This window comes from Zootoca vivipara, chromosome 9 (genome assembly GCF_963506605.1).
Source record: "Zootoca vivipara chromosome 9, rZooViv1.1, whole genome shotgun sequence".
NCBI classification, from domain to species: domain Eukaryota; kingdom Metazoa; phylum Chordata; class Lepidosauria; order Squamata; family Lacertidae; genus Zootoca; species Zootoca vivipara.
In genome coordinates, this window is record NC_083284.1 from 38186479 (window position 1) to 38202618 (window position 16140).

At 45.5% G+C, this 16140-nt stretch overlaps 1 protein-coding gene across 7 annotated transcripts in view; it reads right to left on the minus strand.

Annotated features, from left to right (window-relative positions):
* NR3C2 (nuclear receptor subfamily 3 group C member 2) overlaps positions 1-4096 on the minus strand; it is a 140651-nt gene extending 136555 nt beyond the window's left edge. For 2 of the 7 annotated variants that reach the window (XM_035114100.2, XM_060278641.1), the window contains exon 1: positions 3176-4096. The gene's annotated coding sequence lies outside the window, so the exon portion shown is untranslated. Of the gene's footprint in view, positions 1-788; positions 1217-1254; positions 1510-3175 lie in introns of those variants that run through there. The other 5 variants (XM_035114099.2, XM_035114101.2, XM_060278642.1 and 2 more) reach the window with 4 other exon arrangements.
* Between the last annotated feature and the right edge of the window lie 12044 nt (positions 4097-16140).

A 16140-nucleotide genomic window follows, 5' to 3' on the forward strand; every position in this document is an offset into this window, starting at 1 on the left:
AACTAGTTGAACAAAACTGAACTACAGTAGATGAAAGCTGAGTAACCCTAAATGCGACCATCAGCTTTGATACAGAAATACGCATTTTACTGTAGAAGTAGCAATCCCTGACAATGACACATTGAAAATTCCACACTCTATCCGACTCCTGCAAGGCATGCTATCCTATACAGAATTTTGTATCTCAACTTGGTGGTTGCTTTTCTGGCTCACAGCCCTTTAACTCAGCAGAAAGCCTAGTCTATAGCCTCCAAACACGGTTCTCCTGGCCTCTAAAAGCCCAGCATGCAGTTTGACCCAACCTAGTTTCCCATCCAAACAACGCACACAAACCCAGCCTAAAAACAGCCTCTTTCACTCTGTGGACAAATAACCCAAAACCCTACACAAGCTTTAGACCCGTTATGTCTTCCCTGACACAGAAGCGTCCTCTTGAGACAAGATATTTAGGCTCAGCTCTTCCTCCTAAGGATCTCCTCAGGGTTGTTTCTGCCAGAAATAATATTTAAAGTTGCACAGAGTGGCCGATCATTTGTGGCTCGTCCAGCCCACACAGGAAACACCGGAGAGAACACGCAACATTGGGAGCTGCCTCCCCACGTGCGAATATACCGGTAGCATTATTCTAATGCACGTTTAAAAAGTTACGTTTTCCTTCCCTAATTAGAAGTCCCTGAACTCTACCGTTACACATTATTGCTATAATTTAACGGGTACAGTCACTCCTCCCTGCTAGTCACGATCTCCCCCCACCCCACCCCCCCGCCGCCCAGCCCAGCCCTGCATACCTATAACACTTTCCCTCCACCTGTAGGCATAATACGCACGTCCCCTTCCAAGTGTCACCCGCCTAAAGTCAATCTCCACGGTCGGAAATGAAAGGCTGTCTCGGCGCAGAGGAGGAAATAACGAGCAGCCAGCTATATTCTCCGGACAGTATTCCCAACTCGAGATTTGTTGTGTCGCCCAATGACACTATTCAGGGCAGAGAGAGGGAAGAGGAGGGGTCGCGCGTGCGAAGGTGCCAAGTCCTTTTAAAAACATGTCACATGCTCAGATAAAGTTCAGAACCGGGTTCCTCCCCTCCCTCTCTCCCATTGGGCGGCGAGAAGAGCCAAGCCGCGGCACCAGGGTCTACGGCGCTTCCCATTGGGCGAAAGCTTTTGTCAGTCACCTGGCGGGCGACATGACTGATACAAAGTTGCTGCGACACAAGCTAGAAAATGTATCTCTCCTTAAAGCTGCAGAGCCTACCTAGGAGAAGCGCCACGGCGGTGCTTGCGCGGTGGGGCGGTGGAAGTGGAGGGGGGGGGAAACCTGTAAATTTCCTTCCCCTTCCCTGACCCTCTCGACTGCCTTTTGCAGCTGGAGCTGCCGGGAAGAGCGAGACTTAGAAACTAATCGGATAATGTTTAAAGCGGTCCACCAAAACATATGGCCAGCGAAAGGGAAAATAGCTTTTTAGCAAAGCCTCGCGCAGAAGAAATCCATTCAGGCGAGAGTTGGAGCTGGAGCTGGATCCCACCCCCCACCCCCATGCCCTGAAGCTGCGCCTCCTTCCTTCCCAAGCTACCTCCTACACCCCCCCCCCCCGCTTTCTTTTTCTTTTTAATGGAGGCGATATCCAGATTAGGGGCTGGCTTCCGAGCCTCCTTTCCCCGCCTCCCGAGGTCTCTCGGAGACATTAACTCCACCTGTACCAAGGTGAGCACGATGGGGGCCGCTTCCGTTCTGCGCCCGAACCGTTGCCTCTCCCTCCTCCCCCGCCTCCCCCTTCCAGGAGCACAGCAGCCGCAAAAGCAACAACGGTCACGTTTTCGTGTCATTCCACCCCCCCCCCATAAATTTCTTTAAAAAACGTTTAAGGGAACACGAGCGCTGCCGGTGTAAGAAGCAGCCCTCCTTCCTCTCTACCCGCCCACCCCCCCTTTCGAAAACGCACACACAGAAACCCGCGAAGCGCCTCAAGGACTTGCCCTCTGGTTCCCTCATTGCGTCTGGTATCTTCTTCTCCAAGTCCTGCTCGGGGCATTTTTTTTCTTTTATTTACGAAAGTTGCGCGGACTAATAAACGGGAGCCATCCAACCGGATCCCCAAAACACGAGACCCCCCCCCCAAGGAGGGCTAGGGCGGGAGCATTTCCCCGCGCGCTCCATCTTTGAGGGCAGAGTTTCTAAATATATTTTTTTGGAAGGCACGGACATTTCTCTTTCTCTCTCTGTCTTTTCCTCCCCCCCCCCCCCGCCACTTCTCCGTCTGGAAAGCTGGCTGAAATGACGGACGTTTCCGGGGGGTCAAGGAAGCAAGATCACCTCCGCCCGCCCGTGCCCCCCCCAAAATGCTGACCTCCCCCCAAACCCGATATCGACAGCAGCGGTGTAAGCGATCCCCCCGCCTTTCCTCCCGACGGCAGACATCGCCTTCCCCCTCCCCTCGGTTTGCGCGCACACACCCTTCTCGATCCCGTTTCTCTCCATTTCATACTCAGACCAAAATAACTCCCTGAGAAATAAAGTTTAATGGAATTCCAGGCACCCTGGGCGAGAGAGACTCGCGAAAAAGTAGCTCAGTCAAGAGCGAGGAAACCACTCCAAAAGGCGACTTAAAAATCAAACACACAGGCAGACACACTGACACACACTACCTCTGCTTCGTGCATATTTAAAACTGCAAGGACTGTTTTCTTCCTAAGAGAGAGAGAGGGCACAGACCTCCACAATATCGGCAGACTATTTTAGAAGTCACGTGCCCCCCGTGTTTCAGCCCTTTCGACAGATATCGATCCCCGTTTCTACAGCTAATAACGCGCCGAAGAACTAGTGCAAGCTCCCGAATTGTTTCCCAAGGCCGGAGTGCTTGCAATGCCCCCCAAACCGCAAACTAAGTTTTTTCATTGGGTATACCCAGCACTAGCAGCGTCCTGGAAGTGCCTTTTCTGCACATCCCCTCCCCAAGAGGAGTTACTGAGTCCCAATTAATTCGCTCTCTTTAAAATAAAGAATAAAAAATTCTCACCATGCTGAGAACTAAATACTGTACATCTGGACCTCCAGCTCTTCCCCTCCATTAAAAAAAAGGAAAAAAAGGAAAGCTCTTTTCTTCCCTGGAGACGCTGGGACTCTAAGCAAAGTGTAGCGAGCTGCTCGACCCCCACCCCACCCCCTGGGTACTCACCTTCATTTTTCCGTCACCCCCCGCGACGTGCAATGGCCGGAGGAGGCAAGACCCTGCACTTCTGCGAGTCCGATCCAGAAGCGCTGACCGCAGCCAATGGGGAACGAATGGCCACGGAAGAAGGTGGATCCAGAGGAGATTTGGGGTTAAATCCTGGAAGCAGGGAGCGGGGGGGAAGGTTGCGAGAGACTGAGAAGGAGGTTGCAACGCTCTCACACGCAAGACCCGTCAGCGTGGGGGGGGGGGGGAGCCGCCGTACTTCCAGCCTCTTTGGAGGGGGCGCCGGGGCCGCGACAGCTAGAAGTCCGCTCGGCTCAGCCTCCTCGCTGACAGCTCTCTCCGCAAGGCAAGGCTGGCGAAAAAGCTTTGCCCCCTGGCTGTCACATCGCCGACCGTTGCTGGAGGGCGTGGGGGGGGGGTAGAAAGGGAAGGGAGCGTCGGATCCGGCAGGTTTTATTCTTTTATTTAATTATTATTGTGTGTTTTTTGGTTTTTTTTAAGAGAAGACAGACGCCGTGGAGAATGGTCACCAAAAATAAAATAAAATAAAATTTAAACTTCTGTCATTCCAGGTGAAACTGCCATCCGCGCCAGCAGCGCCGCCGAGAGAAGCGGTGGGTGGGAGACCAGAGAGCAGCTTCGGAGGGTGTAAACTTTTGGGGGGTTTTTCCCCCTCTCCCACTGCGCGCGCCCTCCGCTCTTCTCACCCCCCCCCCCCGGCCGCCTCTTCTCTGCGCGCGCGTCCTTTCCTCTTCACCTTCTCCCGCTGCTGCTGCCGCTGCCGCCGCTTCCCCCCCTCACGCCTCCCTTCCTTCCTCCTTCCTTCTCGCCGCTTTTGCTTCCCGGTCTGTTTTTCCGCCTCGTTCCGTCTCTCGCAGTCACCCAGCGGGCTGCTGCTGCTGCTGGTTCCTGGAGCTGCTGGAGGGAAGGGAAGGCGAGCGAGAGGAGGAGCTTAGCGGTCTCCCTCCCTCCCTCTCTTTTCAGGCGCGCCTCGCAGCAGCAGCGGGTTCTGAAGAGCCGCCTCTCCGCCCCTCCCGGCACCAAAGTGCAGGGAAAGGCGGGAGCGCCGCAAGGGCTGTCTCCGGCCGGCTTGGGTCGACGGCTGGCCGCCGACGAGCCGCGCTTCCACACCCGGGGAGGGGAGGCGGGTAGAGCAGGCCACGCAAGGCCAGCCCAGCCAGCGAGCGGGCGGGCGGGAAAGGCTGAGCTGCACATGCATCACGCGGAGGGAAATGCTCCCGCTCCGAGCGGGGAGGGCAGTTTCCGCCTTCTGCGTACAGTACTGTACCTACAGTAGGCGCGTCTTTCCCGGGCCAGGATTCCCACCCTCTGCCCCACATCCAGGGACGCGCCACAACAGGTTCCCGTATCCTTATCGCCCCCGCGCCCCCCAGCCGCGTCCACCCCGCGACAAGGATCGGGCCCTCCTCTCGCGGGGAACTTTGAGAGGGCTGCGTTCAGGACAGCGCCAAAGAGTCGAAAGAATGGATTTCACTCGGTGGGTTTGGAGAGGGGTGGGTGGGCTCACGGCGCAATCTAAGCGCCCTTTGGCGATGTGAAACGGGCTTAGATCAGGCTAAAACTCATCGGGGATCAAGATTTATTAACTCGAAGTCTGCCTTCGCCGTATCATGCCTTGCATCCAAGTCTGCCGACTTCAGTGCACAAACCATGAATTATCCAGATTCCAGACGGTGTGGTGCAAAATCACAAATTGGAACCCAAAGAGTTGGAAGGTCCTCTAGTCCAGCCTTTCCCATCCTTGGGGCTCTTCTGGACCACAGCTCCCATCAGCCCCAGACAGCACAGGGAGTTGTGGTCCAAAATATGGACAGGGGCCCCAGGTTGAGAAAGGCCACTCTAAAACAACCCCATGCTCAGTGCATGATCTATAATGTAGTATGCAACCACAGCATGGCTGAAATGGCCATCCAGCCTTTAGTTTGCTCAGATACATTTGCTCTAGCAACACAAAGTCTGGCACCACCTGCTGAGGCAGTTTGGTCCACCATGGAGCAACTTATATACTGTAGTCAAGAAGTTTCTCATGTTTTGCTGGGATTTCCTCCTGTGCAATTTCCACCCATTGGTTCTAGAACTGCCACCAAGAACAACAGAGTAGAAGCCTGCTCTATCTCCCGTGAGTGACAGTCCTCCAGTCTACCTTATGTTAGTGCATTTTATTTTTTGCACTGTACCTAATTTCAGGACTTTTTATCATGTTGGCTTTGGCCTAGTTTTTCAGCCTGTCCCAATTATTTTGAATCTTCCATCTTCTCATCCAAGGCCTCCCCCTCCAGCTTGTTTATCCATTGGACTTCTTGCCCACCCTTCACCATTAGGTGAAGATGCTCAACAGACAATCGCAACTAGCACAGGAATAGCAATTGCATGGTATCTGTATGGAGCCGAATTATACCCTTGCCCTGTTCTTCTCTGGTAGAATACCAGGCAGCAGCTCCAGCCAAAAAATATCTGAGGAAAGCAGGTGGAGCAGGGCAGCTGGGTCTTCCTTGGTCTATGATGGAAGTCTTCCCTTGTTGGCAGCTAGTAGGCAGAGGCAAAGGAATGGGGCTGAGCAGTTGGACTTCACTTAGGGCTCTATGGCATGTTACCCTGGTGGTGCGGATGTGTCATCTGGGGTGGCCCAATGCTTATTTTAGGATGCACGGCTACAGTTCCCTTACTCATAACTGCAGACTGAGGTCATTGTGCATTAATCTGCTTTGCACTAAAGCAACTTGGGGTTTTTTTTGTCCCAGAGCATGATGATGCACCTGAAAGAGGAGAGTTTCCCAGTGATGGAGATGTATGATATACCGTAGTGTATTATAATACATATTCCATGTTATTGGGTCAAGTTAACAGTTTAGGCTATTCATGGAGCGCTCTGTTGAATAAGGAACCAGGAACCAACCTCAGCATCATAAAAAGCAAATAGGACTGTGATAACTGCAAGGTCACCACCTACTTCCCAATTGCTGAGATATGGAACTTGCAAAAACAAAAACATTCAACCTTATTCAGCACACTTGGACCAGTTCACCATTTTGGGTGGCATGGCTTGTGTACTCAAGACAGCTTCCAGGATGCGGCCATAAAATGATCAGCAACGTTTAGCCAGATATGGACTGACTTGCTTATTAATGCAGTTGATTATATTTAATTGTACTGTGTGTCACTGGAGATGGCTACTGAAAGAATGAAAAATTCAGACCTGGATGCTCAACTTTACACTCACTCATTAGGAAACTAACAGCATGCCTGCATGACTACTGAGAAGTCAGTCCTCATTTTTGTATAGGATTGCAGCCTAAACTTTCTGTTTGTGCCTTAGAGGAGCAAGTGGTAACACATTTATTTTTAGCAACTTTTTAACAGCTGTTGTTAACAACCATAATATCCTGAACAAAAATTATAATCCTAAATGTTATGAATTAATAAGGCCCTAGGTCATTGGAGATGCTCTTCAAAATAACCATACACACAATTTTAAGTCAAACATGCTTTCAGGGTAGATTAACACAATATTTTTGTCTTTGTCCAAATAGTGCTCCCACCATGCAGAGCTGAATTTACAAAATAGCATAATATCTATCTTAACTTACTGCTTACAGCACAAGTGCAAAGAGATCAAGGATGGTATGAGTTTTAAGATTCATTATCTAAACAAGTACATATTTTTTAATTTAAAAAATGTAGCCAAAAGTGTGTTGTGATTACCTACTGCAGTCATGCAGTAATAAGTGAATGCTCAGAGCATCAGGCCACAATTTCCAAGTAGGTCAAGAGTAGCAGTAAGGGCATTTCAGATGAGAAATTCTCTTCCCTTCCATTAGATTTTATAAGAAAGGTTAACTTGTGTCAGATACATGACATTGAAAGCAGCAGTCAGACAAATGTAAGCCATTCTGTGGCAGATGTCATCTTTGTTCCCAAAGATAGATAGAGATAAATGTGCTGTGGATAATGCATTGCAAAACAAGATTACGCTGAAGTTCAGCAAGTGTCACATTTCCCCTCCACCCTACAGCTAGACTGAGTTTATATTGGGGGCAGCAGGAGTAATGGTGCAGTGCCAAATCAGTCTACTGTACAGTGTTATTTAATGGTCATGTGTCTTATTTTGAGAAGTGGATGGAGTTTTGAATTGGTTCCAGTTCAAGCAGCTGGGCATTTGCTATTCCAACCTTGCTTGATCAACATCTATCGCATAGAACATTACAGTTCTAAATGTTATTTCTTCAACTTTTGTTACTGATTAATTTCTCACAGGAGAGATGGTGTGACTCACTAGACGCCCTGCTCTGTGACCAGGAAGCCCTTCCTCCTACTCTCAGATGTGTGTGTAGGGGGGATGATTATATTCATCATAATGAGGGCAGGGTACTCTGCCCATATGTAAAGGCAATCATCTCATTGTTTAGTATTTTTTAAGGTCATGTGTTGGTGGTATTCTAAGCTGGTTCCAAGGCACAAGCTCTGGGTCAAATTGAGCCACGGCTGTAGATATTTTTCACTAGGCTGTTTTCTTTTGTTAGAGGCAAAATGAAAACCAAACTTTGTCTTGACGTGACCCCCGAGACGAAGCAAAATAGTGTTCTGTAATCTACGAGATTATTTTATTAAAATGATCTAGGTTCTAAAGAGATGCTTTCAACTTTTTTATGCCTAATGAAATGAAATACATCAACACATCTCATACTTTCTGTTTACATTCTTATTTTGCATTAATATTTAATCCACAATCTATTTTTAACTCCTAGTGTCCTAACTCAAGCTATATACTTGAATGATTTAGCTGAATTACAGGACATGCTCCCTTTTAACCTAGTTTCTCTCTCCCCCACCCACCCCCCACTCCTAAATGCTATTTAATGGCCGAAGCAATAAATGTGGCTGAACCACTTCCAAGGATAGTACAGTAACATTTCTAATGCATATTGACATTAGCAACCACGGCCTTGTATTGGAAGGGGGTGGGTGGGCAGAACATGGCATTTGGAAACAGGTTACAAACATATTTTAACATTGCACTTTTGTTCAGTGAGCTCAGTACTGAAGTTTTGGCAAAGCATTACATGTTTGAAATATGGCATTGATCAAGCGTTTGGCAATGGCTACATTGACCAATGTTCCTACCCATTGGTGCAGTTTCAGGTCTGAGTAGAAGAGCAGCCTACCTCCTACGGATGATGTTCCAGATTATGTTTCTTTCTCACCTCCCATCAGCCCCAGCCACTTAAGGATGATAAGTTTTGTAGTCCAGCAACATCTGGAATGAGTTAGCAACAAGTGTAGTCAAGTGAGTAGTTCAGTTCATAAGTTTGTTTTCTAGCCAAAGGCTATGACACACTTGTGTTAAGCAATGGTATTAATAAAAGAATGCAGAACACAATCCATAATATAAAAATCCATAATAAAAAAGACTTTTGGCAACACAGTTTCCCTTGTGCATCTCTGACAGCTCCAATTCTCATATTATTTTTAAAATCCAATTTGCTAACAACCATGATGTGTGAGAGAGGTTACCAGGGCCACTAGCAAACTCAAACCCAGCTTGGTTTCAGATTAACCTCTGATCACCAACCATTTTATAGCAATTTTTCCTTTTCCTTTTTCCTGATCCCCACCCCTTGCAGCCAATGCATAGAGGGCCACTCTCTGTGTTACAAAGATACAAAATAAACCAAACCATTTCTGCCAGATTGTGGTGACTTGCTTGTGTGAACAAACGTTTCAGAAAGAGATCTCTTGGGTCCCACGTCTTTAGCCCACTTTATCATTACACATTTGACCTCTTCATCCTTAGTTTCCCATTCCAACAACAAATTGTACATTCTCCATGATACTTTTCTACCACATTCTATTATTTCTCTCTGGAGTTTTGAGATTTCATGAGCAAATCCTTTCTTTTTGTCATTTTTAAATAATTCATTTACCTGGAAGTGTTGTAACCGATTCATTACTTCTCCTCTTACTTCATTGTATTCTCTCAATTTTAATTGATTATCTACTGTATTGCATTTGTTATTATATGGTTATGAAAACTCTTGTGTACTTTAGCCTTCTGATACCATAAATATGCATGCCAACCAAATCTATTGTCATGACATTCCAAATCCAACAGATCTGTATTTGTTAAAAGTATCCACTTCCGGATCCAACAAATACAAAATGCTTCATAATACAATTTTAAGTCTGGAAGGGAGAAGCCTCCTCTGTCTTTAATATCTGTTAATAATTTATATTTTATTCTTGGCTTCTTCCCTCTCCAGATAAATCTTGAGATATCTCTCTGCCATTCTTTGAAGCACTTCTTATTGTTAATCACTGGGATTGATTGGAATAGAAAACCTTTTTTTTTTGCAATACATTCATTTTGATAACTGATATTCTTCCTAACAATGACATGTTCATTCTTTCCCAAATCTTTAAATTCCTCTTTATCTCCTTCCATGTTTTTTTTTCATAGTTCTCTCTCTCTCTCTCTCTCTCTTTCTCTCTCTCTCTCTCTTTCTCTCTCTGTCTCTCTCTCTCTCTCTCCCTCCCTCTCTCTCTCTCTCCTCTCTCTCTCCAAACGTTCTTTGGAAGCCAAACGTCCAGTGGGGCTTCCGCGGCGGCTTCTGATTGCGTGCAGCAAGTTCCTGAAGCCAATCAGAAGCTGCGCCTTGGTTATCAAATGTTTTCAGAAGTTGAACAGACTTCCGGAACAGATTCCATTCGGCTTCCAAGGTATGACTGTACTGTACTGTGAATGTGAGAATAATAGAGCAGCTAGTTGTGAACTAAGCCACATTTCATTGCTGCATCATATTTGCTTTATTCTGCAAAAAAAATGCTGTGCTGAACATGTAAGTTGCTGGTTTTATTTTATTTTTAATTAGGGTCAGATTAAATCTACACTTAGAGGAGAACTGGCTGGCAGGCACCCATATTGTTGCACAGCAAAAGTGGCTTCCAGCCAGCTGGTTTTCTTCTAAGGTGCAAGGTGTAGGAGCCTCAAACAGGCTGCTCAATCAAGACTTTCTCTGACTGAGGGCAGATTTTTCATCATCACAATCACCCTGTAATTACTGGAATGCTCCCGAGGAGCTAAATATTAGAACTGTTGGACTTTCCTTTGCTATGCATTTCAATTTCGGATGTGCTCTTTATCCAGCCAGCAATAGAGAGGCATGTTTGTTTGCCTACTGTAAGAAGTGCGAGTTTCTTTATTCTGCAGTTATAATTATGATAAGGGGTGAAATAAAGGGATAACTTAAAGTGATCTGAAAAAGTCTGCACAAGTTACTCTTTGCTCTTTTAAAGCACTCACTATACTCACAAACATAGTGGCTATTTTTAAAATTCTTTTTCTTGAGTTCTTGATGGCAAATGATGAAACTAGCCCTAGAGGAACAGAAACACTGGTATGCACCCGACAGTTAGCTGACTGGCTACTTAGGCTATAACTCTAGCCTCATTTATTATTTCCCCAACGTGAGCAGCTCAGCATGAAACCTTTTTGGGTTTTCTGTGCAGAAATACGAACCCAGCAATCAGTAAAAAAGAAGAAGATAGAATTGCTTTCCACTATTAGTCTCAAATTGCTTAGTTAGTCCTTTATATAGCAACCAGTTAAAAACTTTTCCTTCAATTGTTCAACAGGAAGGAAAATCTAACAGACAGATGCAAAACTTGAAGGAGGAACCTTCAAGAAGGACTTAACGTACGGACCCTTAAAGTATTTATTTTTTACTGGAAAAGTTTGTATTTTAGGTGGAATCTAAAGATGAGATACCTAATCCAGCAGCAAAGCCCAGTTCAGCAGCTCACTATCATTACCAAAGTTCATGAAGAATCAGAACAGAGGGGCATGGAGCACAGGTGGAAGTCAAGTTTTTGAGTCTGGTATTCCTGGAAATCTCTCAAAAAATATTTCCAACATGCATACAGGAACATAGGAAGCTGCCTAGTAGCAAGTCAGACCATTGGTCCATCTACCTCAGTATTGTCTGCTCTGACTGGCAGCGGTTCTCTAGGGTTTTAGACAGGAGTCTGTTCCCTAGTGGAGGCATTGAACTTGGGACGTTCTGCGTGCAAAGCAGATGCTCTGCCACAGAGCTGCTGCCCTTCCTTCTGTCCTGTATAGATCGTCTCAGTTTGCTCACCCTCATACAATCCATTACTGTCCCCTAGCCCTGATTCAAGATGCCCATATGTTGTTCTTGTTCTTCAAGGTAGTAATCACTACTCTCTGGGTTATACATTATTAGACATATGGTACCAGTATGTATTATATGGAGAAGTTAATGATTGAGGATGGGTCTCCTGCATGAACCTAATGATGCTTACTTGGCCGCTAGCTTCACAATGGGATTTTGGGGCAGGTGTACAGAAGCTTTCAGCTGCAGAGCCACTTCAGCATCCTGCTTCCTACAACTGCTTCCTACAACATCCTGCTTCCTACAACATCCTGCTTCCTACACTTCATTTTTACCATGGTAAGCATATTCAGGACACCCATAGAGTTTGGCCACTCTCATAAAGTGTGAAATGGCTCTTATCTGCTGCATCACACTGGCCCATTGAGGCAGGTTGCAGTTTGGGATTTCTCCCAAATTCCTGTGTCACGGTTCCTTCCCCCACCCCCAGTTTAACTTTCCCTTAGTTGCATGAAGTTTCAGAAATTAATCTCCTTTTGGACATAATCCCAGAGCCTCTGGAATCAATGGAAAGACTGCCACCAACTCCAAAGGGATTTGCTATAAAGCTTTCATTGTTTTCTGTGCTATTGTCCTAATCTGTCTGGCTCCTTTTGTTTTCCTTCTTTGCTCGCAACCCCCACCCTGCACCCCACCCCTTAATGTTTACTGTGTTTCCCTTCACTTACTTCCTATGGGTTTACAGTCTTTAATGAAAAGGGTTATATCATGTCCTTGACATCCCATTAGGTAGCAGAGGCACAATGGTATGGTGCATATATATTTCTATGCATGTTCATATAAATGTCTAGGAGATCTATTGTTACCTGTCCTCATTTTACAACTACAAGAGGGAGACTGGGCCAACTTTTAAGGCAGAGAAATTATTTTGTCAGATTTCTGCTTTTTAATTTTACCGACATGTTTCTCTGCCGCCTCTTATTCTGCTTCCCTATTTGTCATATATTCTTCACTTTCTATATGTTATATGTTGGTACTAATACTATTGCCGTATATTATTTCTAATTGCAGAAAAACCTGGCTGTGAGACCTGGAAGACCTGCTCCCTGCCTTGCAGGCCCTTTTCCCCACCTGGCCTGGGAGGGCAGGGCCCTGACTGACCCCCAGCTACAAAAGCTGCAAAAGAGGCCATCTAGGCTGCCTCCTCTGACCAAACTGCGGGAGGCAGTGGAAGACAGGAGTGCCTGGCGTGCTCTGGTCCATGGGGTCATGAAGAGTTGGACACGACTAAACAACAACAAAGGCTGCCTCTTAGTGCAGAACCAGGTCACTGAGTCGCAGCTGCCATGAACCACCATTGGCAGAATTAGCAACAACAGCAGCAGATATGTTCTATGCTTACAATAATATTTTATTATCTTGCTAATTGTGCTGTACTCCCACCCTGGACAAAGTTCTAAAAAAAAAAAATAAATATGAAAGATTCAGGTAATCTGCAAGTCTGAACAAGATACAAAAAGCTTTGTTTTTACACCTGTCTTACAGTTCTAGTAGTATGGGGGACAATGGCCTGCTTACACTTCCAACCTGGAGCCCATAGAAATAAAGGAATGAACAACTTTGATTTGGATAAATAGTAAGATGTTTTACACTTTTTCTGGACCCAGAATGCAAAACCGGCAGTCACTTGGGCTACATTATGGGAGTTATTCTGTGAATAATCATATCGCAAAGGCATTCATCAACCAAAGCTAACCATTGCCTTATTTTTGCTACTGTATTCTCTACCTAATACAGAGAAAATACAGCAACTGTTAAAAGATGGCGCCTCCTTTCTTTCCATGTGGAAAAGCCACAGGGGCTGGCAATTGAATCCTACTGTGACATTACTTATTTTGACTATTTTTATGCCACTTATTTACAATTCTAGCTAAGCAATGTATAGTAAACTTTGCAAACACAATAGAGATAAGCTACAAAACATTTAGATTTTATAAACCTCCTGTTGACAGGAGAATGCCCTCCTCTATACCCAAGGATGACAGACTAGGTACGCTGGGAAGCCTATGTGGTACACACAGCTGTATCATCATTCAGCATCTTAATTCCACTACCCACTGTTCAATATCTGCCATATAATGCAGCTGCCCTACTCTGTCTAACAGTAGGGCTGGCCCTGAGAGTAATCTGTCAAGAGTATCTCATTTTTTTCATATGTACCTATTTTAATGGCACATCACAAATTACTTTAACAGACAAAATTTATTTTAAAACGTGCAACAGAAATCCTATAGCACTGCTAAAGTGAAAACACAGAAGAGTGAAAAGAAGAATATGACAAACTACAATGGTTTATAAATGCTAAACTACTTGTTGAAGGCCTTTGAAAATATCCAGAAGTAGCAAGGCATGCAAGTTATGTATACTTGCTAGTGTAACTGGTTGCACAGCATTCGTTCTCCATTAGTCTAACACAATTAAAATCTGGTCTCTTGAATATTCTCTTTTGTACTGGTCAAGTGAGTTGGAAAAAACTATTGCTACGTGAGCCTCTGTGATTCAGGGAAGCATGTTTAATTTAAATTCTAACTAGTTGCTTTGTGTTATGAATATTATGTATCTATGAAGGTACAGTATAATAGCAGATCTGGGTTGGTAAAGCTCCCTCTGGAAGGGGAGGGTGGATGCAGGAAAAAATGTTGGTTTCAAGAAACAATTATGCAAGTTGTGCTGCTGTTGCTGTGTGATATGTGTGTTATTACATATGTAGGGCAACCATGCCTACTTTAGCCACATCTACTTTTGCTTTGGCCACTCCCACATCTGGCATGCAACATTGGCCAAAGTAAATGCAGCCATCAGGCAAAATTATTATTATTATTATTATTAATAATAATAGGGTGGGGTGGGGGAGGTTACCCTCCTCTGGATGTAAACTATTATAAGTTCCATAAGAGCTATCACATGGAAGATGGAACAAGCTTGTTTTCTGCTGCTCCAGAGGGTAGGACCCAACCCAATGGATTCAAATTACAGTGGTCCCTTGACTTGCGATTGACTCGACATCCGTAGGTTTCAACTTACGAACGGGACAAATGGCCGCACGCTTATGAATTTTTCTACATCCGAACGGAAACCGTTGGCGGCTTTAAATGCGGTTTCCTCAACTTACGATTTTTACATGTGGTTTTTTTGACTTACGAATTTTTCTGAATATTTTTTTCCCTATGGGAAACCGCGTTTCAACCTTCTGAACTTTTCGACCTACGAATGTGCATTCGGACTGGATTAAGTTCATAAGTCGAGAGACCACTGTACAAGAAAGGAGGTTCTGATTAAACTTTAGGAAGAGAATGAAATGGACTACCCTCAGAAAGTAGTGGAACCTCCTTCACTGGAGGTTTTTAAACAGAATTTGGATGGCCATTTGTCAAGGATTATTTAACCGATTCCTGCATTACAGGCATTGAACAAGATGACCCTTCCAACCCTATGATTCTATGATACGGTACTAGGATCAGCCTGATTCAGCAGAGCTATTATTGTGTTCTCCTTTCCTGACCAGAAACCTCCCTATACAACATAGGTTTGACGCAGAGGAAGGGGAGTCAGTTCCTGTATAGTGGTGCTGATAGCTGCTGTTATACAGTGGTCTGGAGCCTGCTCCTGTTTTTCTCCTGCAATCATAGGAGGAGACATGCTTGTTGGGTTGGGTTGGGGAGGCAACAAAACTAGGATTGAATGGTGTGGACTAAGTTTTTAAAAATCACTTGCAGGGTTAACAGGTTGCCCAGACAGAGTAGGCCAGTTATCAGGGCAACAGTTAACACTCTTGTTGGGCCTTTGAGAGTAGGAGCATCATGAGAAGCAAGAAAAATATGAAGAGAATTCATAGCTTGCAAGACTGCATTTAAAGCTGGAGAGACATCCTGTTGAGGAAGACTTCCTCCAGAACTGTTTTAGATGTGTATGGCTTAATTGAGGGGAGGCACAGAGGAGAGGAAATCCACCCACTTGACTCTGGTCTATCTGAAACTGCAATTGCAGCAGAATCATTTGGCACCTTAGGCCTTGGTCGTGATAGAAGCCATTCTCCAGATTTTGTTGGACTACAATTCCCACAATTCTTGATCATTGGTCATGCCAGCTGGGAGTTATGAGTCCAACAGCATCTGAGGGTGCTGCATTGGCTTCTCTTCCAATGCACAAATGACTTTTGATGCAGTGGTAACTAGTAGTACTGATTGGTTTGTTGCAGTGCTTTTGTTGCTGTTGTAAGAAGATAGGTAAAGTAAAGGTAAAGAGACCCCTGACCATTAGGTCCAGTCGTGACCAACTCTGGGGTTTCGCGCTCATCTCGCATTATTGGCTGAGGGAGCCGGCGTATAGCTTCCAGGTCATGTGGCCAGCATGACAAAGCCGCTTCTGGCAAACCAGAGCAGCACATGGAAACGCTGTTTACCTTCCCGCTGTAGCGGTTCCTATTTATCTACTTGCATTTTGATGTGCTTTCGAACTGCTAGGTTGGCAGGAGCTGGGACCAAGCAACGGGAGCTCACCCTGTCACAGGGATTCGAACCGCCGACCTTCTGATCAGCAAGCCCTAGGCTCAGTGGTTTAACCACAGCACCACCTGGGTCCCTCTTAAGAAGATAGGTACTGCTGCTCATATCATGAGAAAAGTGCTGTGGGTGCCAGCATAAAATGGCTGACTTGTCAATTAAGCAAGCAAGCAAGCAAGCAAGCAAGCAAACAAACAAACAAACAAGGTAACAGTATTCCATACCAATGAATGTATTCACAATAAAGCATTGGTTG